The sequence below is a fragment of the Euphorbia lathyris genome, chromosome 6, assembly GCF_963576675.1.
Source record: "Euphorbia lathyris chromosome 6, ddEupLath1.1, whole genome shotgun sequence".
Lineage (NCBI taxonomy): Eukaryota > Viridiplantae > Streptophyta > Magnoliopsida > Malpighiales > Euphorbiaceae > Euphorbia > Euphorbia lathyris.
Window position 1 is genome coordinate 50,737,069 of NC_088915.1, and position 25,328 is coordinate 50,762,396.

The 25,328-nt window shown below is 38.8% G+C and overlaps 1 long non-coding RNA gene across 5 annotated transcripts; it reads right to left on the bottom strand.

Annotated features, from left to right (window-relative positions):
* Nucleotides 1–9,999: 9,999 nt before the first annotated feature.
* On the bottom strand, nucleotides 10,000–12,656 carry LOC136233382 (uncharacterized). Of its 5 annotated transcripts, none has more exons than XR_010690822.1 (4): nucleotides 12,409–12,656; nucleotides 12,211–12,321; nucleotides 11,185–12,048; nucleotides 10,000–11,108 (listed from the first exon to the last, which is right to left on the bottom strand). It is a non-coding gene; the product is annotated as an uncharacterized lncRNA (long non-coding RNA). The 5 variants fall into 5 exon arrangements; XR_010690821.1 differs by having other exon boundaries at nucleotides 11,185–11,325; nucleotides 11,418–12,321; XR_010690819.1 differs by having other exon boundaries at nucleotides 10,000–10,503; nucleotides 10,673–11,108; nucleotides 11,185–12,321.
* Between the last annotated feature and the right edge of the window lie 12,672 nt (nucleotides 12,657–25,328).

Below are 25,328 nucleotides of genomic sequence, written 5' to 3' on the forward strand. Positions count from 1 at the left end.
AAAATTGAATAAAATTTTGCCAAAGTACACAAATGCACCCTATGGTTTGAACGATTTACAAAAATAGTCTTGTGATTTAAAAATTTACAAACATGAGGCTGTTATTCATGCAGTTTCCAAACTCATGCATTCTGTCAAAAATTGTTGTAATGCTAATTTACCTCAAATGACAGCGAATTGGAACAAATAAAGATACTAAGGACCTGTTTGTTTTACCTACTATTTGTAGTTTACTGCTTTTTCAAAAAGCAGAGATTCTTTGCTTTTGTAAAAGGTTGATTTTCAGGTGTCAAAAGCAAACAGAAGGTTACTAGTCAAACACCTAACACTCTCCATTTTGAAGTGAAAATGCCAACAAGAGTATAAAAAAGAGCAACCAAACACCCCATAACTTTATAAATTTTTCCATGATATCCCGAGACTATGTTTTTAAATCCATCAAATCACAATGCATATATAATTTTTAAACCACAAGACTTTTCAAATCACAGCGATTTATTTCTATATATTTTTCTAAAATTTTTATGTAATTACTATTGGAACTAACAATGCAGTATTTTTAAAACCAAGTGAGAGAAGGTCTGCCTTCTCGTTAGGTTTCTCTTCCTAAGTTTCCGCCGCCCACCCCCTCCACTCCCTTCCTTCCCTTCTTTTCCTTCCTTCTCTACCTTTTCCTCCTTTCTTTGTCTTTCTTTGCTTGTTGCGCACCACAGATCTGGATTTTGGTATTCAGAGTCTTACATCCACAACAGAGTTTGGTGAAATCGGTGACGTTTTGTAAATCTTTTGTTCATAAATCTTTGAGGAGGAAGAAGAAAGCTTGCCTTCCTTCTTCCTCCTCCCACATTTATTTTTTCCTAGTTTTTGTTTATTTAGTTTTAGTCTAGTTGTGGATTTCATATATTTTTCCAGATCTCCAGATCTGTTTGAACTGCATTTGCTATTCTTAATCCTTTCATTTGTAACCTCTTCTGATTTAGTAAGAGCGGAAAATGTAGATTTTATCCGTAGATCACTAGATCTACGGGATTGCAAAAGAAATGACTCAGATTCGAAGGTTCAGAATGGTTCTAATGTTGGAGATTGGACTACAACTGCTTTTCCGCGAATTTGGAGCTTCGAGAAATATATGAGCTATCTGTTGTTGTTGTTGTTGTTTTTAGTTGTACCTTTAATGGCTCTTTCTGCTTTTCATAGTCTTTTCATTACCTTAGTGGATTATATATTAGGCTTAGGCCTATACTTGTGTGAGGTTTTATTCCTTACTATTATCACGTTGTACTTGCAATTTTATCATTTAACAAAATATTAGCATTCCCATAAAAAAACAATTCATTATTTTTCAAAAACATCAGGAATTACAATCTTTTAAGGATAAATAAATTTTTTTAGTCCCTCAAAAATTCCGACACTATTCAAAAAATTTAGGGGAGCCTTAAAAATCCGAAAGTCAGAAAATATTTGGTTAAATTACAATCATGTCCACTGAATTTTAAAATATAACATAAAAGTTATAGAATTTTACATTTTTGTTACACTCGTGATCACTAAACTTCAATCAACGTCTCAAAATGACCGTTGACGGTTTCAAAATGAAAAATTCTAAGAATTAATGATATTCTAAACAACTTTAATTTTTGAAAATTTTCATTTTGATGTCATTTAGATGTTGTTTGGTTAAAAGAAAAAATGGATTTTTAGAAAGAAAAATTTTAATTTCATGGTAAATATCATTGAACAACTTTAATCTTTAAATATTTTTATTTTGAGATCGTTAATAATCATTTTGATGAACTACTTAAAATTTAGTAACCACAAATATAATAAAATGTAAATTTTAGTAGCTTTTATGATACATTTGAAAGTTAATGTGTAATTTACTGAAAATATTTCTATTAAAAAAACAAGTTTAAAATCATCAAAAGCCGAAACTTTGTTTTATAAATGATTACACATAAAGCTCAAAAAAATTAATATATTCTTCAAATGAAAACTAATATGTATATTCCAAAAGAAAATCTAATTAAAAAGATATTTTATGACTTTATACATTCCAAAAAATAATTAAAATAAAGGTTTAGAGTTTTTTTTTTTTAATGAAAAGTGGGGACGATACCAAAGCCAGGGCTGATATCCCAACTATGTTGGCATCCCAGCCGCAAGCTCGATAAAACCCGAATCTATTAAATAAAGGAAAAATGTATGTACAAGAGGGAAGAAAGGAAAGTTAAACAAAATTAAGACAAGCGAAAGTGAGAAACATTGCAAATATCATCTAAAATAAGGTGTTGACAAAAGGCAGGTGCAGTGCTCCACCAAGATATAGCGGGCGAGGTGACACCGAACCGAGCTAAAGCATCCGCGACTCTGTTACCTTCTCGATATAAGTGTGTAACTGCAATATCCATCATTTAACATTGATTTAGGCATTTCAACCATAGTTGCCGAACTGGCCAAGGCACCGCTCCTGAACGAGACTTTAGGAGGCTGACAACGTGAGTCGAGTCTGATTCGATCCAAAGGCATCACCAACCTTTCTCCCATGCGATATCAACCGCAAAGATAACAGCCCGGATTTCAGTGATAAAGGCATAAGTCACTTGTATGGAGAAAGCAAAACTACCTTTGGCGAACCCACGGTGTGTGCGAAAAATGCCACCTGCACCCGCAGCGCCCGGCGCACCCAATGCAGACCCATCGGTATTAACTTTCAGCCAGCCTCTAGGGGGGCTGGTCCAGTGAACACGAGATATATTTGGTGCCGACGGAGGTCTCGAAGCTAAACGCATGCGACCCATGATATCCATGTCGTGAGGTGACGAACAGTGGCCTTTTTTCAATCCATTCGACTCCCGAGTCAGTAACTGTAAGGCGATCAAAGAACTTTGGATTGAGGGGAGCTCAGAGTCGAAGATTACACTATTGCGGGATTTCCAAATTAACCAAATGCAGGGAACAATTGCCGAGTTCCAAAGGGTAGTAACTTGTGCCCCAAAGCGAAAGTTACAAAGTGTCATGAAAAAAGTATGAAAATCAGCCGCAAATGTTGTACCTGTTCCAATGATCATACCAATTTCCATCCAGAGGGAGCGAGCGAACAAGCAATCCATAAATAGGTGTTGAATTGTTTCCGTGGTTGCCCCATACAAAGCGCAGCAGGAAGCCATGTGAATCCCACGGCGTTGAAGGGCGTCGTGAGTAGGAATACGACCGAGGATCACCCGCCAACAGGTAGACGAGTGAGATGGTGGGATGTGCAAGCCCCAAACAATCTGATACCATGGCACGTTAGGACGTAGGTTCAGCAGAGATAAGTAGAAAGATTTAACCGAGAAAATCCCTTTTGAATCAGGCTCCCAAAAACATACATCATTCACATCCAGGTCTATTTTGACCGCAATCACCTTTTCCTGAATATCAGCTGATAATTGGTCAATGTTCTGCTAAGAGGGGCCATTAAGGAAGTTTTCAATGCAACTAGAAAGACGCCTCTGTTTGGTTGCGGGCAAACCCAACTGATTCGCTACTGTCGGCTTAAGCCATAAGTCTGTCCAGAAGTTTAGACGAGAGAATTGACCAATCCACCTACCCGTTTAGGCTCTTAGTGAATCGTAGACCCTCCTACATGACGACCAAATGGACGACGAGGCAATTGATTGCTTTGGGAGGCCCAAAACAGACATGAAGGGAGTCCGTAAAAAAGCAACCACGAAGCTCGATCCCTGAATTAAGTCCCAGCAGACCTTACCCAATAGAGCCTTATTAAAAATTACAAAGTCTTTCAAACCTAAGCAACCTTTGTCCATCGGGTTGCAACAAATATGCCAAGGCACCGTGACAGATTTTTTGCCCATAATTGAACCAGACCATAGGAAATTTCTGATAGCACGGTTGATCTTTTTAAGATACCAACAGGCCATTTGTAAATAAAAAATGAGTGCAACATGGATCCCGTGACCGAGGCCTAGAGTTAAACGCCCCGCAAATGAGAAGGATGTACCTTTCCAATGAGAGAATTGTGTCAGAAATTTGTCTACCAAGTTGCCGAAGTGTCTAGTACGTGGAGCGCCTCTTAAAATAGGGACTCCCAGGCAGTTAAAGGGCAGAGAGTCCTAACGGATGCCAAGGAGACCCGCGAACCGTGATGCTCTCACATTACTGACATATTTGCCAAAATAGACGATCGACTTCTCCCAACTGACAATCTGACCGGATATGCTACCATAAAGACGGAAGAGCTCCTTGAGTGCCGCATATTTTTTAAATAAGCTCTACCAAAGACTAACATGTCATCTGCATACAACAAGTGCGTAGGGAAAAAAGAGTTGCCCGCGTAATGCATCGGGTTAAAATACCCTTCAACCTCAATCTTACAGAACCATTGAGAGAAGAAATCCTCCACGATTCCGAACAGAATAGGGGAGAGGGGGTCCCCCTGACGGACTCCTCTTGAGCAACTAAAATGCCCTTTGGCAGCCCCACCAATCAAAACTGAAAGCATGAGGAAGATAAGATATTAAGAATCCAATCTCTGAAGCGTAAGGAGAAACCGAAAGCTTCAAGGACGTAAGGAGGAAATTCCAATCAAGGGTGTCAAAAGCCTTTTTTATATCAATTTTCAAAGCCATGTTACCTCCATATTCGCGTTTATCAGTTCTGTTAATGCCTTCCGATGCAGCAGCGATGCACACTTCTACCTTTTATAAAGGCAAATTGATTCCCCGAGACAATCCTAGAAGCAATCTCTGCAAGGCGATCTGCCAAGATCTTTGAGATAATCTTGAAAGAAAACTTGCTCATAACAATAGGCCTGAAATTCTCAACTCTGTTTGCATTTGTTATTTTAGGAATTAGTGCCATTAGATTCGAATTAAGACCATGCATTATGCAGCCCGTGTCAAAAAAGGCATGAACCATATTACAGACATTCGAGCCCACCACGTCCCAGAACTACTGATAGAAAACCCCACCAAACCCATCCGGCCCGGGAGCACTGTCAGGATCCATTTCAAAGACTATATTATGAATATCAGAGATAGACGACTTAGCAAATAGAGTCAAATTATCAGTATCGGAAACTATGCACGGGATCACCTCAGAAACAGGGGATAAGTCAGTGCGGATTCCAGAGCTTTTAAATAAAGATGAGAGTAGGATCAGAAGATGGGTTGTCCCCGTCAATAATCATATCAGGAAGCGACGCTTGAGCTTTACGGATTTTGGCAGCCTGATGGAAGAAGCAAGTGTTTTGATCTCCAGCCGCCAACCATTTAATTCGGCTCCTCTCATGGTATAAGATCTCTTGTCTATAGAGTTGAAGCTCGAGATCTTCCTTCGCCTCAGATTCGAGCGCATGTAACTCCACCGACCAACCATTTAACCCAATACGATGTTGAATGTCCGCTATTTTAACCTCAGCTGACCGGATATTATTTTCAACATGTCCGAAGATGTTCCTGTTCCAATCCTGTAATACTGTACGAAGGGTTTTAAGTTTGTGGCACAACATTTGGACCGGCGGGAGAGAGATAGAGGTTGCGGTCCAGTTAGTAGCAACGACATCCTTTAAAGACTGGTGTATCAACCACATGGAATGGAAACAAAACTTGGAGACCCCTGGGGGGGCCAGTAGAGTAGTGAAGAAGGATTGTCGGAACGATCGTGCTAAAGCAGAGCGAGAAACTGTATCCCATAGGTCAAGGAAACCCTCGTTACACAGGGCCCGGTCTAAGCGACATTCCACATGAGCGCTCCCCCTACGCCCATTTGACTAGGTAAAAGGGTGCCCAGAAGTAGAGATATCCATGAGGTTGCAGTTGTTAATAAAGCTTTGAAAGTCTCTACAAGAACTAGAATAAGGTAGCGCACCCGTTTTTTCATGCCTACCCGTAACAACATTGAAATCTCCTAGAACGAGCCAGGGTCAAAAGAGGGAACTTGTAGTTGCATTAGGTCATTCCAAAGGATCCTTATGTTAATCGTGGAGGTACTGCCATATACCACAGTAAGCTTTTGGACTATATTTTGAAAACAGTAACTAACCGTGACATACTGATCATGGGAGGATAACAAGCAAACAACGGAGATATCCCTTGCGAGGAGCCAAAGGGAAGAGCAAGTGTTTTGTGCAATCAATAAGAAGCCAATTGAGGACCAAAAAAAATGCAGGAACCGAATCAAATAGGACCATTGGTTCGGCAATACAGAGGATGTCGGGATGATGTATCTGACACAAAGCTTTTAGTGCTCGCTGGGTGCGCAGATTCCCAATGCCCCAACAGTTCCAAAATAGCACAATCATCGATAATGGAAGGGCGGGCGACTTACTCGCTTACTACGAGTGCCCGAAGAGTGAAATACCACTTTATTGTTGTTCTTCTTCTTTTTAACTACAGTCTATGGCTGCTCCGGAAACTCCTCAACCTGTCCGAGTTGAAGCGAGTTATTGGACGTTGATGTCTGGTCTCGTTTGAGCCCTGTTGGCTGTGTGTCCTTGTAAATTAAAGAAGTAACTGGAGAAATAAAATTCAACGGAACAGAGAATTGCCATTCAAAGTTCCTCGGAGCCTCCTGAGCGTTTTCTTAAGGGAGATATAATTGCAAAGCATGTGAATCTGTAACATTGGGTTCCTCAGGTTCAGAATTGGCCTCTGAGGCAGATTAGTCCGCCCAGCGGGTGTTCTGTTTATCCTCGGTGTACTTAGGAGGATCTGAGCTAAGTTCAGAGCTTTTCTCAGGTTGTGGTTGCTTCGGCTGCCACTTCTGTCTCAAAGATGATCTACCTCAGGGCTCCTGAGACCTCCTATTATTTTTATGATACTGTCTGTGGGGTTGCAGATTATTAGCCTTCCCCAGATTTCGACGACACTTAGCAGCCGAGTGTCCAATTGATCTACAAACAGAGCAGAGCTCTGGTAGCCGCTCGTATTCTAGATAAACGAACTGCATTAGAGAGTTCGTATCCGCATGGATTTTATGTTGAAGTTACGTATCCAGATCGATATCAATGAGAATCTGAGCGTAATGTCCCAATTCCCCTTCCATAGTGTTTCTGTCAAACCGTAGTGGAATCCCAACTGCCCGGGCGATGCTAGCCATAATACGGGTATCCCAGAATTCCCAAGGGAGATTGTAGAAATGCACCCAAACTTGGGCGGAGGTAGATTTGTGGGAATAAGGGTCAAAACCAGGTGTCTAGGGAATGAACCGCATAGTCCCGGGTCTGAGAGCAATTGCACCCTAGCCCCAAACCAATTGTAAAAACTCAGCAGAAGGCATGATGATGTGATAAAACCCGTGCCCTAGCGAAATCAATTTCCAATCCACTGATAAACCCCAAATCTGATTGAGTTTCCGTTTCAAATCCTGTTGTTTCGAAGGGCTATCCTCTTTTGACAAAGATATACGGCCAATTACTGAATGCTGACAGACTCGAATTCGTTCATTATATATGGATTGCTGGATTTTAACTGCCTTAAAATCCCCTTCTTCCTATATGATTGGCTTTTCCGATTCAGGAATAGAAGCATGTTTCAACGAATCAGAAACAGCAGAGGCAAAGGTTTGGGGATTCGTACTTGGTAGAGGCGGCGGATGTTATTACGGTGGCGGAACCGTGGACTTCAAAGCGGAGGTGAAAGCCTCTTTGTTGAAAAGTCTGGAAATGTAGTCAGTCAACACTGGAATCACCTTGGGTCTAGAGGCATGCTTCGAGAAGGAGTGGCATGAGAAAAGGTGAGCGATTGAGTAATCTGCCTCAGGCGAAGGCATGAGGGGCGACCACCGCCGAGGCGGCAGGGTTGGTGGAGGAATAAAGGAGGTGACTAGGGTTTAGCCTGATGATTTCAAGGTTTAGAGTTGGAAAGTGCGGACATCTTTTATTTAAGAAATCTATACACATTAAAATATTACTCACTCTATGTCTTTTAAATTTAATGTATAATAATTAATAAATGTAATTAATTTTAATTAAAATGATTTGTTATTTTTATATTAATTGCATCAACTAATAAATTTTTATCTATTCCCAAAATAAAGAAATAAAATAGCTTAAATAAGAGTATATCTGGTAAAAAAGTAATTAATACGCATTGATTGAATCAAAACGCCATGTATTATGAAATAAAAAAAAATCTCTAGAAAGACAATTATTCTGAAACGGATGGAATATTTTTCTATAAGATATACAATAATAGAAAAACATTAAATGCTAGTTTACTGGTAAAATTCAATTGAGCCAATATGTTGGCTGAGGCTAGATTGGAGGTAGCCATGTTGAAGTCCAGAGAATTCGAAAGGAGCAGACCGAGCACTAAAATTCAATTGAGCCTATATGTTGGCTGAGGCTAGATTGGAGGCAGGCATGTTGAAGTCTAGAGAATTCCAAAGGAACAAAATAAGAAAGTGGACAGATTGGCGAAACTAGCCTCCACCCCCAAGGGACCTCGCCTTAGCCCATCCCATCCATGGTAGAACAGAAAGTAAGACCAAGTACTAACAATATAGAGGTAATGCTTCTTGATGCCTTAGCAGAATGGTTCCACCAAATTTATAATTATACGACAACATGAGAGATACCCACCTATCGGGATGAAAGAATCCAAGGGAGGACCTCTATATAAGATCATTCAATCACCGACGGCAGAAGTGTGTGGACTTTGATGACCAATATATTCTCAAGGAAATCCATGAGGGAGATTGTGGAGCTCATGCGAGAGGGGGGACGTTGGCCAAAAAGGCACGGTTGCAGGGATCTTTTGGTCATTGATGGCAAAGGATGCAGCTGAGTACGAAAAGAGGTGTGAGGCTTGTCAAAGATATGCATCAGTAGAAAGGTCCCCCACCTCAATCATGAAAATCATCAACCCAATATGGCCCTTTTAGATATAGAGACTTGACATCGTGGGTCCTTTCCACAATGCCAAAAGGCATAAGAAGTATTTGCTCGTGGTCATAGATCATTTCACCAAGTGGTTGGAAGCCAAACCAATGACATCTATAACTACAACAACCATTATTGATTTTGTACATCAAAACCCACTGCCAGAAGTTGTACATCAAGCTTCGGTTCACTTCTACAGCTTATCCCCAGACAAATGGGATAATAGAAGTAACAAACTGCACCATCATCCAAGTCTTGCAAAAAAGGCTACAGCTCATCGACTCTGATTGGGTGGACCAATTACCAAGTGTCTTATAGGCCTAGCAGACCTTCCCAAAGATAGCTACGGGAGAAACTCCATTTCCCCTCTCTTATAAAACCAAGGCTTATATCCCAATTGACGTTGGTGCTGCAATTCCCAAGACAACGCTTTACTCTAAGGCAAACAACGAGGCCAAGGTAAGAAGAAAGTTGGACATGGCTAAAGAAAGATAGGACCAAGTGACAATAAAAATGAAGGCCTATAGGCAAAGAATGAAAGCAGTCTATGATAAAAAAAAAAAGGTTAAGGCCTAGACAATTCCAGGTAGGAGACTTGGTCCTCCGCATCATCGAGGCATCCAAAGCCGAAGAAGGTTTCTAGGTAGTCGAATGTGTCATTACTCATACCTACTAACTAAGGCAGATGAATGGCAAGCGAGTGCCAAAGACTTGGAATGCTATTGTCATGTGCAAGCAAATCACCAATAGGCCAGCACGGCTCGAGACATGGGTAAGGTTCAGTTCGTGTTTCCAAATTACTTTTGTTATTTTGTAGGTAAGAAAAAGGAGATATTGTAACTTTTTACTGTTCGGCAAACATTATGTAACATCTTGCCATTAGGCAATCAAAGGATTGTCAATGAAATTTTTTTAACTAATATTCCATGTTTTAGTGAGTTATCTTTCAAATTTTCTTAATTGAATATGTTAAAGGCCAATCATATGCATGCTATAAGGATTTCGATCTAAGGTCTTAAGTCGAATAAATTCCAAGACCATACTCACTTGAAAAGTCTCTAGACAACCCATCATAAATTACGAAAGTATCATTCAATTTTAAATCATGAACTCCACCTTACAAAAATATACGCAACGAATAAAAGAAGATTGGTATATATACCATAAATGTTTACAAAACATGGCAAGATATAAAAATACAAAGATGACAAAATCATGTCTCAACAGCCGTGTTCGGGGAAGCCTCAGGGACAATGGAAGGCTCAGAACCCGAAGTAAGACCACTAGCCACCTCTTGGATAGGTTCAACTTGCATTGTGGTTTGGGGCTTTCAACATCTGGGATAGCAAGAGCATCGATAGGAGTACCACCAACTAAAGCATGGGGTTGGCGGATTCTCTTTTCATCTTCAACCGGATCAGGGAAATTTGGATCATACTCAGGGTACACAATATCATCATCTTGAGGGTCGATATTCACCCAAAATTTAAAGTCAACATCCGAATATACTTCTTTAATTGTGCATAGGATTTTCACTTGAAATCTATTAAGCTCTCCCAATCAATATCCTCCTTGCGCTAAATGACGTCCTCCTTAGATGCTTTCTCCTCGGCCAACTCAGCCTGCAATGTTTTTTAGTTTGTCTTCTTGGTTAGTTGAAAGGACTTACAAAGCTATATACAAGTCTTTCACCCGAATCAGATTGTCCTGAAAATATTTAGACTCATTTTTTGACAAGTACAAATCGACTCACAATGAGGCATAGACATCATCTTTTTATGTTAGTTGTACCTCCTTCTCCTTCGGGAGCATAATATTATTTAAGGCTCGGTCATAAGCATCTCTAAGATCAACTTCCAACTCCTGCTTCTTCGCTTGACCCTTGTTGCACTCAGCTCGAAGGCGTCCTTTAGTTGACTCGGCCCGTTATTGAGCTGATTGGGTGGAAGAAAGCTCTTTCTATAATTGGTCAGTCATAGCAGAAGAGGACTTGTTCCTCATCTTTTTTGGCTCGATCCGACTTTGCCTTTAGAGCATCTTTCTTCGGACTCAACTCACGGCAAAGTCCATGAAGGTCATCCACCTTTTCGGCCAACTCTTGATGAGCCTTCTTGAGGGCCTCCTCATTACTTTTGCTGGAAGCTACTTAGAGATTCTGCTCCAGTTGAGCTGTCCTTTTAATTGTAATTTCCAGCCTCAGGGTGATCTCGGAATGGAAAGACAAAGTCTGCCCAAAAAATGTAAATGAGCTTTAAACTAAAGGAAAAATAAGGAAGAAAGGTTAGGATTATGAAAGTAAGTACCTGAGCAAACTGGTTGTGAGAAAGGTCAATAACAGCCTCACTGGACTGCCGATTATATAATGTCCTTTTCGAAGGAACCCGACCTATCTGGAAAAGGCTATGAGTGATTGTAGGGTAATCCAAGCGTGGTCATTTGGGGTACTTTGTAATCCAGATCAGCCATAACAAAGGCATCATATAGACGTCAACTCTACATTACAAAAAGGAAAACAGAAAAGGTATGAAGGACTTACGATGTGGGTGTTCTATTTGTTGAACATGGAAAACTCTTACGAATCGAGGGTTAGTGATTCAGGGATCACATTAGGCCAACAGGGAAGGATGGCTGGAGTTTTCCCCTCTCTCCTGGTTCTAATAGCCAGTGGTTGAGTCAGAGGGTGTTGAGAAGATATCCCAGTCCTTATTGCTCCTTTTGGACAGGCGCCGCAGGCACCACTGAACCTTTCTGAACGTGAGATGCCTCTATCCTCCTTTGAGTTGTAAGAGACCTAGTGGGAGCCTTCGGGGCGAAGGTTGTAGGCAGCACATGAACTTTTGGAGCCATAGGAATCGCTTTGCCATAAAAGGTCACAACCTTCCATTTCTTTCCCATGGACCTATTTAGGAACACCACCATCCCTCTTAGAAGGTGCTACTAGTTCTTTCTCATTCATTATCCCTTTGGAATTAGGCTGCACTAGTCTAGTCAGTTTTTGTTTACAACGGGATCAGGGGTAGCACAGCGCATTCTATCCGATAAACCACAAAAGATGGGCTATAGCTTGACAAGCATTCTGGGTGGTAGGTTGAGAAGCATCGGCCCTTTAGGCCAGTTAAATAACTTCCTCTGCATGATCCAAGAATGGTTGGATGTCCAAAATAGAGCTAGAAAAATAAGACGAATAAGAAGACAATATAATGACACGAGGAGGATACCAGTTAAGGGATTAGATACTAGGGGTAAAAAATCTCGTCGATGTTTGAATTTTTGAACCAAGCTTAGGGGAAGGGAAGAGATCCTACCACAAGGAGAAACTAAAAGAGTACCTCCAACTGTAAATGAGGACATGAAATCACTCAGGGTCTCTGACTCTTGGGAAGTAGCCTTCTTTGCAGCATGCCAATCTATCATGATTTCTCGCATAGAATGCATAGTGCCTGCATAAACAGGAAGTGGAATAAATATAAAAAGATCAGGTAAAAAAAGAAAGATACTTGCAAGCAATTCATCATATGCAGCTTCACCTCAAAGTACACATTCTCCCTTTTTATCCTTGAGAAGGAATGGAATGTCATCCGACACATGTTCTAGAAACTCTTATCGAATGAAGGATAGTTTAATAGAAGTTAAGTAATCTCGAGTCAGTTCTTTATCGGCTGTAAGATCTCTTAATGGTTCCTACGACTCCTTCTCAATAGGTTTTGGGTTCCATAATATCAAAAAGGGGAACCCTTCAAGATACAATGCTACCTCAAGGGGCTTTCCATCCTCATCTTGCATAACCCGAGTCTAAAACTAGTAGGGCTTGAAATCTTTAATGTTGGAGCTTTTATTTATGATGAAGGGTTTCTGTTCTGAATGAGTCTTATTAAACCACATGGCATCATCAGTGGCCTGAATGATAGGTGTTCACATGCTTCAAAAAAGTGGCCTAGTGCTGGTCCGTTGTGAGATAGAATCTAGTTTCAAATGGGGGGGGTAAATGGAACTGTTGAGTAAATTTTAGACTTTATAAAATTCTCTCACAATTAATTTAATAGCACAAGGCTGATGTGAATCAGAGGCAGACTTTGTTTGTTGCGTTAAACAGGAACAAAGCTTGATTATGCTTCTGAACGTTAAAACACTAGGCCACTTAACTGAAATAGCCTATGTGTGACTTTGTTAAACACGCTATTGAGTAAAATAGTCATAAGCATAACTTATATATTTTTAAGCATAAAAGCAATCAATATAAATATGTAAGAAGGAAAAGGTTAGAGAAATTGTTACGCATTGATTTATACTGGTTCGACCTCCTGCATACATCCAGTCCCCAGAATACCTTCTTCTAGGTTTTAATCCACTAGTGAACTCTTTCCAACATGTAGAGTAAAAACCCTTACAATAGATACAAAGGCTCTGTAAAGTACCTTTACACTCAACACTCAGCTATCTATCTACCTCTCTTGTTGTTTACTTATAACCAAAGTAAACAGAAGAGCTTCTAAACTTTTCTAAGCTATTGATAGTTTTTGTTCTTACTCAGAACACATTGAAAGAACTCAGAGCTATTACACAAATGAATACAATAAATGTGTATAGACTTTTTTCTTTGCTTTTGGAACTTCAATATTGAATTCTCTATTGATTTCAGCGTTGATGATTTAGTCCAAATGAAGAAATTGATGGGGCTTTTATAATGACACTTTGAGGCTGGTTATTTTGAAATTCAAAATAACCGTTGGAGGGAACCAGCTCTCTTCTGTCGCTTTCAACCTTAATAGCCAGTGTACACAGCCAATTATTGTTCTTCTCTTTTCCGTTATGTATTCAAAAGGCCATGCTTCCGAGTCTTGATATAGACAGTCTGAGTGCCTAACCAAATGAGGCAAAGATTCTAAGTTCACCAGGGGACAAGCCGACTAGAGCTTATACTTCTTTCCTTATTTGGTGATGCAAATGTCTGAGGTCCAGAGTCAACTTTGATCTTGTCTTTAGTTCCTTGATCCCCTTTCTTCCAGAATCAAATCTTCGTTTAGGCGTGGCTTTTTCTTCTGGATCCTTCCAGCTATTGGGCTGAAGTTGATCTTTGGACCTTTAATTCAAGCTTACGACCTTTGTACATATGTCTTTCTTATTTACATTTAAAACATACACTCAACAAACACATTAGTCCAAATAAATCAACATTTAATTTTAATATATCACTAAGTATGGGATTATTAATTTCTTTTAATATTTTTATCATAATCAAAATCAGTGTGCAAATTGTGTTTGAACACCCAGTTAGAACCACCTCCTAGTCATCACAAATATTGGCTATGGAAATGAGATCAAGCCAACCATTCGATAAAATTTGGGCAGAGAAAAGGTTGAACTTATTAAAAATGTTCACAACGCCATCAACAAAAGGAACCTTGCCTCTTGCTCTGGGAAAATATTGTAGAAACCCAAATGACCCTCTAGAGTACGATTAATAACTTGACCGTCACTTGGTAACAGCACCTCCAGATGACTAAACTCGGGGTATTTTGCGATGAGGATGCTAAAGGAAAAGGCATCCACAAAGGTAACTTGATTGGAATTTTTAGGTTTTTGAACATGAGGTGGGTTTGCTAGTACTAGATTCGTTAGAGGGGTCAAGTTTTTGGGAGCCATAACAGAAATAATATAAAAGAAAAAGAGAAACTCTGAGGCACTTACTTGGTCGAAATAGGATAAAAGTCACCGAAGAAGAGGAAGATGAGAGAAAATCACATCAGAGGTTTGGGAGAGAATAATGCAAGTGAGAAGAAAATAGATGAATAAAAGCAGGTATATATAGGTCTCCCTAGGCATTCGAAATGATGATGATGCTATAGTGACTAGTAGAAAATGAGGCTAATGATTAGATTCAAGGCCCGAAGAGTCCTAGCCAATCCCAAAAGGAGATAGAAAGGTTCCATTGGCACTTAGCATGGTGTGTATAGATGGGAAAGGCACAAGTTCTCCTGTTCAGCTACATCATGCTAAAGCTAGAGTGTTGGTTCACGCGCCTCATCAAATCGTCGAGAATAAAAACGAGAGCGTTTAGTCTTTCAAAAGACTCGTCAAGTCAACTGGCCAAATCCGTTCTTCAAGCAAACGTTAAGCCCTAAACAACTCGGACATAGATCAAAGTGGAGAGACATATGATACCATAAAGAATATTCACTTACACGTGGATCAATGGCACCCTTATGGTCAAGAAGACTCACAGGAACTGTCCGATAAGTAAGGAATATTTCTGAAGACGCGAACGGTACCTTTCGGCCATGTGGATTGATATCCACCATTCGTTCCATTATCCGTAGGTGAAGGAAGGAGACCCTTGGATTAGAGGAGGTCGTTACACAAAGGATAACACATTCATGATGGAGCGCACCGCCTGACGCCGTAATGGCCAAAAGCCTTAGGACTAATTTGTTGGGGTTTAGTGTCCTATAGACAATTGTTCTAGGATACAGACTTAATGTAAATGAAGTGTTCTTTATATCATTTGTTTTAATGAGATATATGTTTTATAACTATATAAAGGCAATCCCTTTTACGAACTAAATAAAGTCTAATAAAAGGAAATCCGTAAGTTTGTTTAAAGTGATCATAAAGTGTTCATACAAGCATGAAGTGAGACTAAATTTTATGCAGGAGCTAAAACAGACTAAGGAACTGCATGGAGTACCTAACCTCCCTCAATAAGGGAAATGGTGGTGCTTCAACATCTGGTATGTTTTATATTGAAATAAATACAGTTTCACTGTCTGAATCTTGGGTACTTGATACCGGATGTGGATCTCATATTTGTACAATTATGCAGGAGCTAAAACAGACTAAGAAACTAAAGAAAGGAAGCATAAACTTGCGAGTAGGAAATGGAGTGATAGCTCCCATTTGTATAGGGTTTTTAGGCCCCTTTTAGCTTCCTTTTGCTTTATTTCCTTTCAGTTTTATTATCGTTTTGTTATCTTTTAGTTAGAATTAGTAATTTCTCTTATTTTTGGCATTTTTTGTGTTTTTAGGTGTTTTTGGGCCTATTTGAGCATTTCCGAACCAGACCCAAGCCTATTGGAGCATTTTCGGATTCTTCAGGGACCATCAGAGCACTTTTGGGATTCATCAGGGACCATTAGAGCACTTTTCGGAAGCCCAGGGACCTAAACAGATAAAAGCCGGAGCAAAATCACCCCATTTAGGACCTGTCTCGGTGAGACATCACTTGTCTCGTCGAGACAGGCCTTGTCTCGACGAGACGAGGCGGGGAAAGGCGCACCAGTGCCTTCTCCCTTGCTGGAATGCGCGGATTTGGGCCTGAAGCCCACCAAAAACACTTTGTAAAAGCCCATTTTTACCCTTGAGGCATTAGGGTTTCCTCCCTAACTCTATAAATAGGGAGCTAAACCTAATCCTTAAGGGGGGGATTAGCCATTCAATAAATTAGAGAGCCGCTAGGGCTTTCTCTCCTCCACAATGTAGATTTAGCTTTTATTTCAGTTTTATTTTCATGTTTCTAGATTAGGTTTATTTCAGTTTTTATTTTCTTTTGTCAAGAACGATTGATGGGAGAAGCTCCGCATCTTCTATTTTTATAATTAGAATCGGCTAAACGGGTTTTGGATTTCTATCTCTTTCCCTTTCATCTTTTGCGATTATATTCAATTGAAGCTTTTTCCATTGTTCCTATTTTCCTATTGCTATGATTGGTTTGTCTATGAATATGTATGATTAGGGATCTAGGACCTTTGATTGATTAGTTTATGCATGCTTAATGCCTAGAAATTGTTAGGAACAAGATTTATGCTAGAATGAACATTGATAATGATCAACTAGCCTGTTTATGTATATAATGCCTGTGACCCTGACATTAAATAGGATTATAGATAGATGAGAACCTGACCATGGAATCGTCTATACCGAAATTGTGTAAATCTGACTTCGCTAGAGACCACTAGGAATGAGGCTTTGTGGCTGGGCTACGGCTTTAGCCTTAGTTGTCAATAAACCTAATGCTTTGCATGACCTAGGGTATATGCCTAATCAAGCCGTCACCCGAATGCATATGAATAGGTTAGACAAATCCCGTACAAATTTGTCTTTCACTTAGGACAATTACCTTCAATCATTAGTAAAACATAAATCTGAACTCCCTAAACCCATACATAGGATTTAATCAAAGGATTCCTCAACCTATATTGTGCCATCCGTCAATTCACCTTCTACCCTGTCAATTGTTCACTTTATTTTGTTATCTTTATTGCTTTCAATTAGTTAATTAGTTATCAAAAACCCAACTTTTATCCAACCCTCTAAACAATTAGATCATTCTAGGTAGATTTGCTAGTTATAACGAATAGTCTTTGTGGTTCGATCTCGTGCTTAGCACAATATTACTTGTTGCGATAGGATACACTTGTCCTATTAAATGCTATATACTTTACGAGCACCATGGAGCAAGAGTTTCCGCCCTCGCAATTGGAGATTATGTTTGGAATTTGCCCTCTGGGCTTGTAATAGAATTAAGGAACTGTTTGTATGTTCCACAAATGTCTCGTAACATTATTTCTATTAGCCGTCTTGTTGACGACGGTTTTCATATTTCAATAAAAGACAAACATTGCGATTTTTATAAAGATTCGATCTTTTATTTTTCAGGAATATCACAAAATGGGATTTATGTGTTAGATGACAAAATTTCTGTTTTCGCAATTGATACCAAAAGACATAAGCTAGATAATTCAACTTACTTGTGGCATTGTCGTTTAGGCCATATAAACAAGAGACGCATGCTAAAGCTACATTCAGATGGGCTTATAGATCCAATCGATCCTGAATCATTGGAAACATGCGAATCATGTTTAAAAGGTAAAATGACAAAGACACCCTTTAGCAATAAAGGTGAGCGTGTATCAGACACTCTAGGACTTATTCATTCAGATGTATGCGGTCCTATGTCAGTCCAAGCAAGAGGATGATTCAGATTCTTCATAAGCTTCATAGATGACCATACCCGATATGGTTACATCTACTTGATGAAGCACAAATCAGAAGCTTTTGAGAAATTCAAATGCTTCAAGAATGAAGTAGAAAATCAATTAAGTAGAAAATCAATTAGGAAAGAAAATAAAGACACTTCGATCAGATCGAGGTGGCGAATATCTTTCAGATGATTTTCTGAATTATCTAACTGAATGTGGGATATGCTCACAATGGACACCTCCCTATACACCACAACACAATGGTGTATCTGAGAGGAGAAACCATACCCTACTAGATATGGTACGATCCATGATGAGCATGGCCTTACTTCTAAAGACGTTCTGGGGCTATGCCTTAGAAACTGCTCTCTTCACCCTAAACCGAGTACCAACTAAATCTGCTAGTTCCACACCATATGAATTGTTAGTTGGTGGGAAACCCGTGTTTTCATTTATGAGAGTATGGGGTTGTTCAGCATTTGTCAAACGCATTGCGTCCGACAAACTAGATTCGAAATCTGATAAATGTTTCTTCATTGGATACCCTAAGGAAACTATGGAATATTACTTTTATCATCCAGATGATCAGAAAGTAATAATATCCAAGCACGCAACCTTCTTAGAGAAAGAGTTTCTCGAAGAAACACAAAAGGGAAGCATGATTGAACTTGACGAAGTTCAAGAAGAAGAAACGCCGACTGAAACAACAGAGGCGGTTGAGGTACCCGAAGTAGTCCCATTAGATGAGACTCCAGTGCCACCTATTCGTAGATCACAAAGAGTTCGTGAACTCCCAGTTAGATATGGTTTTCTAGTGGGAGATGATAATGAGGTTCCCGTGTTAGACGACGAACCCGAAAACTACGAAGAGGCTCTTACTAGTCCAGATTCTAAAGCATGGCTTGAGGCCATGGATTCTGAAATGGATTCTATGTATACTAACCAAGTGTGGACTTTGGTTGATCCACCCGAAGGGATAAAACCCATTGGGTGCAGGTGGATCTTCAAAAAGAAGACTGACGTGGATGGAAAGGTTAGCACCTACAAAGCTAGGTTAGTAGCGAAAGGATATCGTCAGAAGCAGGGAATTGATTATGATAAAACTTTCTCTCCTGTGGCTATGTCCAAATCAATCAGAATCATGCTTGTTATTACCGCTCACTACGATTATGAGATTTGGCAAATGGATGTGAAAACAGCTTTCCTAAACGGAAACCTGCTTGAGGATGTATATATAATGCAACATGAAGGTTTCATATCAAAGGATGCAAACAAAGTTTGCAAACTTCAGAGATCCATTTATGGACTCAAGCAAGCATCGAGAAGCTGGAATAAGCGTTTTGACGAAACCATAAAACAATTTGGTTTCAAACAAAATTGCGAAGAAGCTTGCATTTACAAGAAAGCAAGTGGGAGCTCTATAGCATTTCTCATACTATATGTGGACGATATATTATTAATGGGAAATGACATTGCTCTACTACAGTTGGTAAAAGTATGGTTATCTGGTAACTTCTCAATGAAAGACCTTGGTGAAGGAGCTTATATACTTGGTATAAAGATCTACAGAGATAGATCGAGAAGACTGCTTGGTCTTTCACAGGCTACATACATTGAAAAGGTGCTAAATCGGTTTAGCATGCTTGAATCGAAACGAGGTAACTTACCCATGCTACATGGAGTAAAGTTAAACAATCATCAATGTCCTAAAACTGATGATGACAAAAGACGCATGGCTGTAGTCCCGTACGCCAGCGCAATCAGTTCGATTATGTATGCTATGCTATGCACTAGACCTGACGTAGCGTTCGCGTTAAGTATAACGAGTCGTTACCAAGGAAATCTGGGAGACGAGCATTGGTTTGCCATCAAGAACATTCTTAAGTACTTGAGAAGAACTAAAGATATGTTCCTAGTGTACGGAGAAGGTGATCTGAAAATAGAAGGTTTTTCAGATGCAAGTCATCTCACAGATGAGAATGATTTTAAATCCCAATCAGGATACCTGTTTATCTTGAATGGTGGCGCGGTCAGTTGGAAGAGTTCCAAGCAGGGAAGCGTAGCTTTCTCTACGACCGAGTCAGAGTATATCGCTGCTGCGGAAGCAGCAAAGGAAGCAGTTTGGATTAGAAAGTTCATTACAGAACTTGGTGTGGTGCCTGACATTGTCAATCCCATTACACTGTACTGTGATAACAATGGAGCCATTGCGCAAGCAAAGGAACCACGGTCTCATAATGCATCCAAGCATTACCTAAAGCGATACCACATCGTAAGAAAGAGTACCTACAGAGGACAACGTTGCAGATCCGTTGACAAAGCCCTTAACCCAGAGAGTACATGATCGTCATCTAACTTCTACTGGGATAAGTTTTAGAAATAATTGGCTTTAGTCCAAGTGGGAGTATGTTGGGGTTTAGTGTCCTATAGACAATTGTTCTAGGATACAGACTTAATGTAAATGAAGTGTTCTTTATATCATTTGTTTTAATGAGATATATGTTTTATAACTATATAAAGGCAATCCCTTTTACGAACTAAATAAAGTCTAATAAAAGGAAATCTGTAAGTTTGTTTAAAGTGATCATAAAGTGTTCATACAAGCATGAAGTGAGACTAAATTTTATGATAAACTAATAAACTTAAAACCACCCCAAGTCAAGTGATATGCCCAGGATTGACATATCACTGTTGAGACTTGCATGTAACAATGTCTTCTGTCCGACAGAAAGCTGATCTCACAAGCTTCATATATATAGATATCTGGACAGTTACGTGGATCCAATGAAAGGGAGTTCATTAGGATTGGGGATCCGATTTGAGATAACAGGATGGGTAGATTCATCCTTGTCACCTGTTCATCTCATTGGTATTAATAGGTATAACTAATCCTCAGACTCAAAGGAATGTGAATTGGTCATTCTGAATTACTGAATGTGAGACTTTGATCCTGTTGTAACACGATCCTTAACAGAGATGACTCTGGGGTGTGAACAGCAAAGGTTGGGTGTCACAGGAGGTAATTTCAGGATAGTTATACATTGGATTGATCATTTATCACTCCCGATAAATGGGAGATACATCCAAGGATCGCTTGTGGAAGACTCGACTCTAAATCCTTGCAAGGTGATAACTTAAGACTTGAAATACAGATTTCACTTAACCTATCTATTTGAGTTGACTCGGCCTGTACAAGTAAAACAAACGTCTCGTTATATGTGACTTAACATCATCCATAGTCATAAGATTCAGTTCAAGGATGTAGTTGATAAAGGATCGAATTATACTGTAACTAATATGGAAAGGTTAACGACAGAATCAACCTGTCTTCTTATGGCTCTGGGGGAATGATTACGGACTTGCTAATCACATACTCTGTACATCATTCCGTTATACAAAGATTAAATATAATTCTTTGAAAATTAATTTAATAGTTGCATACGGCCAGAAGTAATAGGAATCTAATGGGTCACACATAAGACTTGGAACCTAAAAGAGAGATAGATGTTAATTAATTGATGGAAGCCCAATTGAGCCCAATAAGGCCCATGGACCATAAGGGGGGGGTCGAAATTCATGTATAATACATGAATGATTAATTTGATTTTAATCAATCCTAATTAGATTAGGATTATGAATTAAATTAATTAAAAGATAAATAAGTTAGGAGTTTTAATTAGATTATAATACTCCTATTATTATCCAATAAGGTTATTATTATTATCCTTAATATATTTGATATATAATGAGATAATAATTAGGAATTCTATTCCGAATTGAATTCCTATTCAGTAACATAATTCTATCTAACTAGGGATTAGATACAAGAGATTATAAATACCCCCTATATAGGAATTTCGGCGAATACACAAAAGGCTAACCCTAAGTGATTTTCGAAATCCATCCCTAAGAGCAAGAGAGAGAATTTCGACCCCCAGTTTGAGGACGAGATTTTCCACGGCTTCCTTCCGATCAATTGATTTCATCTATTTCTTTTATCCTTGATCTTGTGTTGATTAATTAGAGGCAATCTATTTTGGTTGCTACTCAACAGTTGATTCTAACTTAATCTTCCTGTGTTTTATTTTGTGCTTGGGAACTCGGAGAAGAGTTGTGGGCACTTCATTAACAACGGTAGATTGATCATCAAAAGGTAATTCTTCTTATCCCTCTTTATACGAAATAACGATTAATGAATCCTAGGGTTAATGGAAATAGGTTAAAAATTTTATATTTCCGCTGCTATACCTTAGCCTAATTTCCAACACAATCGACTGATGACACCTAGTAGCATGCTTGCTATAAGGTAGGGTGCACCACTTGACATTCTTGCTGTCTGAAGGTTTCAGAACTAATCGAATACCGACGTGTGTCCAATGAATAATTATGGCATATTCTGAAGATTACGACAATTACCCTAGGAACTACTATAAAAAAAGATAAGGTGAGCAATCCCGAAAAGGTATATACACATCACAGTCACCAATATTCTTATTGTATTAAATCTTCGTTCAACATTTGCTCACTTAAACATTGAAGCGGGTTGGAGCCTCACTAACTAGATGTTAGTTCAATTTCAGGTTTCTCTATAACCTTATGCATGGAACAAAATGAATCGCTAAATAAAGGAAGCATGGTTCAAAACAAGTAAAGAAATATATAATTAGCAATCTATAACATAAAGGTTTGGAAAAACTTATCAAAAGGCTTTTTAATTCAGAAAGTAAAGGATAAAGATCAATTAAGTTGGTAAATATACTTTAAATGTCATGAATACAAAATGACAAAATCCTGGATCAAAATCTATGGAATTAATTTAGCATTTCAGTTAATCCTCCTAACAGATATAATTAAAGAGAAGTAAGTAATGATTACATTCATCCAACAAATACATTTTGTACCTAAAAACTAAATAGGTAGTTCTCCCCTAAAGTAAATATAGCCTTCTCAATGAAAATGGGTAAATTTTTTGGACAAATAATAATAATGGAGAGAGTGACGTGTGTACCATATTTTGAAGAGTGGATGTGGATCCGTCTCTGGTCTTAATCACTACCAGATTTTCTTGTATACAATACTAATACATGTACTCACAGTCACATCTTCTCAGGACAAATAATGGCAACTGAGGTTAGTGGCTGAGAGTGAGAGTTTTATGAAACGTCACCACTTTCACTTTGCTTCTGCCATTATTATTCCAACATGCTTCCATTCCATCTTTATTCATCTCTGCTTTCCATATATATAGACTATATTATGCCTATTGATTCAGACGCAACACAAATATATGCTACTCTATTCTACCTCTAATTAGACGCCTACTCATATTTCTTTTCTTTTTCTTGCTGTCAAATGCTCTGTTTGGTCACTATTTTCTTAAATTTAAAAATACCTCTTATGATTATGATTGGTCTAATGTACTCTAGAGATATGGTAAAATTTCTCTTGTTGTTGGGTTTTTTTACCCGAGTATCTGAACTTTAACCGTGAGTCTGTACGTCTTGTCGAATCTTCCAGAGTCAACCTGCAAAATATAACTAAGGTCAAAGAGAGATCTGAGTCCGACAAATCCGCTTCAATGCCTAAGTCAGTAGAGACTTTAGGAATGGTTAAAGATTAAGGACTAGCTTTGATATTGTAATGTTAACATACCAGTGGGTATTGACTATACATGTCTTTTTATAGGGAGACATCTAGACCCTTCATCACCTAGGAATCTCTGCTGCTTTAGGACTCCTTCCTTCATTAGGAGTTTAGCTTTGGGAGAAATCTTTCACGACATGGTGTATTTGACCTAGCTGCATGGGGGAGTTTCCATAGTAGTTGTTTGGCTGATCCGAAGGTCTAAACTGTTACACGTGGCTACTGATTTGAGGGCTATTTATAGCACTATGTGTCTGATATCGTTTAATACGATATCATATCTCCTCCCGCTTTCTTTTCCGAATCCTTGCAGGTTTCAACAGGTGGGGAGAGCTGAAGCCCTATCCATACCTTTTGGTTTCATGCCTTTGGTCTTTTCACACGAATCGCTCGCATTTCCTTAAGAATTATTATTGTCTTAGCAGGCATTTGTCTAGGTGGCCTGCTTTAGTTGGCCTCATTTTTTTTGCGCTTGTCAGGAATTATGAAACAATGGCGAAGTTTTAATAACTACGATCAGTAATTATGTCGTCTGTGTTTTCTCGTCGTTTCTTATTATTCTTCCATTATAAAGGTGTTGTTGCTATCTATCTCTAGTTAAACTGTTGTTTTTTCCTCTTAAGAAATTTTTCATCTGCATTTTCCAAAACTCTCTTTTCTACTTGCTTCAAGCTTTTACATGTCTACTTTTCCTCAATAAGTTACTTTTCTGTTGCGTTTTTTCCTTTCTGCTTCAAGCGTATAAGTAAAGTTTTGCCTAAGGGGCATTTTATCAAACACATAGAAAGCACCCTTTTCAACTTGAGTTTTCTCAATGTTCTCACATACTAGCACTCATTCCTCCTCATCCATACATGAATTCAAATTCTCATTCACAATTTCATTACTCGGAAACTCACAATGAGAATCTAAATCAACATCACAAACTTCCAACTCCTCCTAGTAATTTGATTATCCATAACTTCAACATGACAAATTGAGAATTTAGGATTTACCTCTTCAATGTGCATGAGAGGAGAAATTAGTGGAGAATCTTTAGGAGACAATAGTGGGTCTTTTTCATTTGTTTTATGGTGATCTCCAAAAGCTCATTGGAAGAATCTATCGCAGATGTTGTCAATATCGGTTAGGAATTTTTCACAGTTTCTCTCCTTCGTTTTCCCTCTCTTGTCTAAGGCGGCGGGTTCTTCTGTAATAATACTCTATGGATGTTCTTCAAATAGTGATGAAATCAAATGCTCGAAGAAGTCTCGTATTAGGAGAGACGATAAACGCTCTGATACCAACTGATACGGATTGGGTTTGGGGTGATAGTTTTCAATCATAAACTATCAAAGATATTTTCAAGCTAACTTGAAGGAGCCGTGAAACCTTCAAAATTCATGAGCTAAACGGTAGGAATTGAAAATCAGCATTGTTAAGAGTGATCCTAAAACAACTTTTAAAGAGATAAATTTGATTGATTGATAAGAAATTAAGTTCATTATAAGAAATAGATGAATTTATATCATCTTCTAACCTAACAGTTAAAATTACATAAAAGCCTATCACATAAGTAATTAAAAAGATAAGGTTCACGGGCAAAACGAGATTAGCGTAAAAGATGTGAAAGTTGTAATTAGGAGAAAGCTTGGGAAAGGGGAAAAGCTTATTTGTATGGCCATTTAAAAGTCCACATGGCATATGGACTTCATCTCGAAAAGAACTGGTGACTTGTTTTATAGCCCACAAAGCGTGTGGGTTTGGTTCCAAAATGTAAGCTGGTTCCTTTTAAAGTCTACACACGTGTGGGTTTTCCACATGCATGTGGGCTCTGTTTTTTTTACATG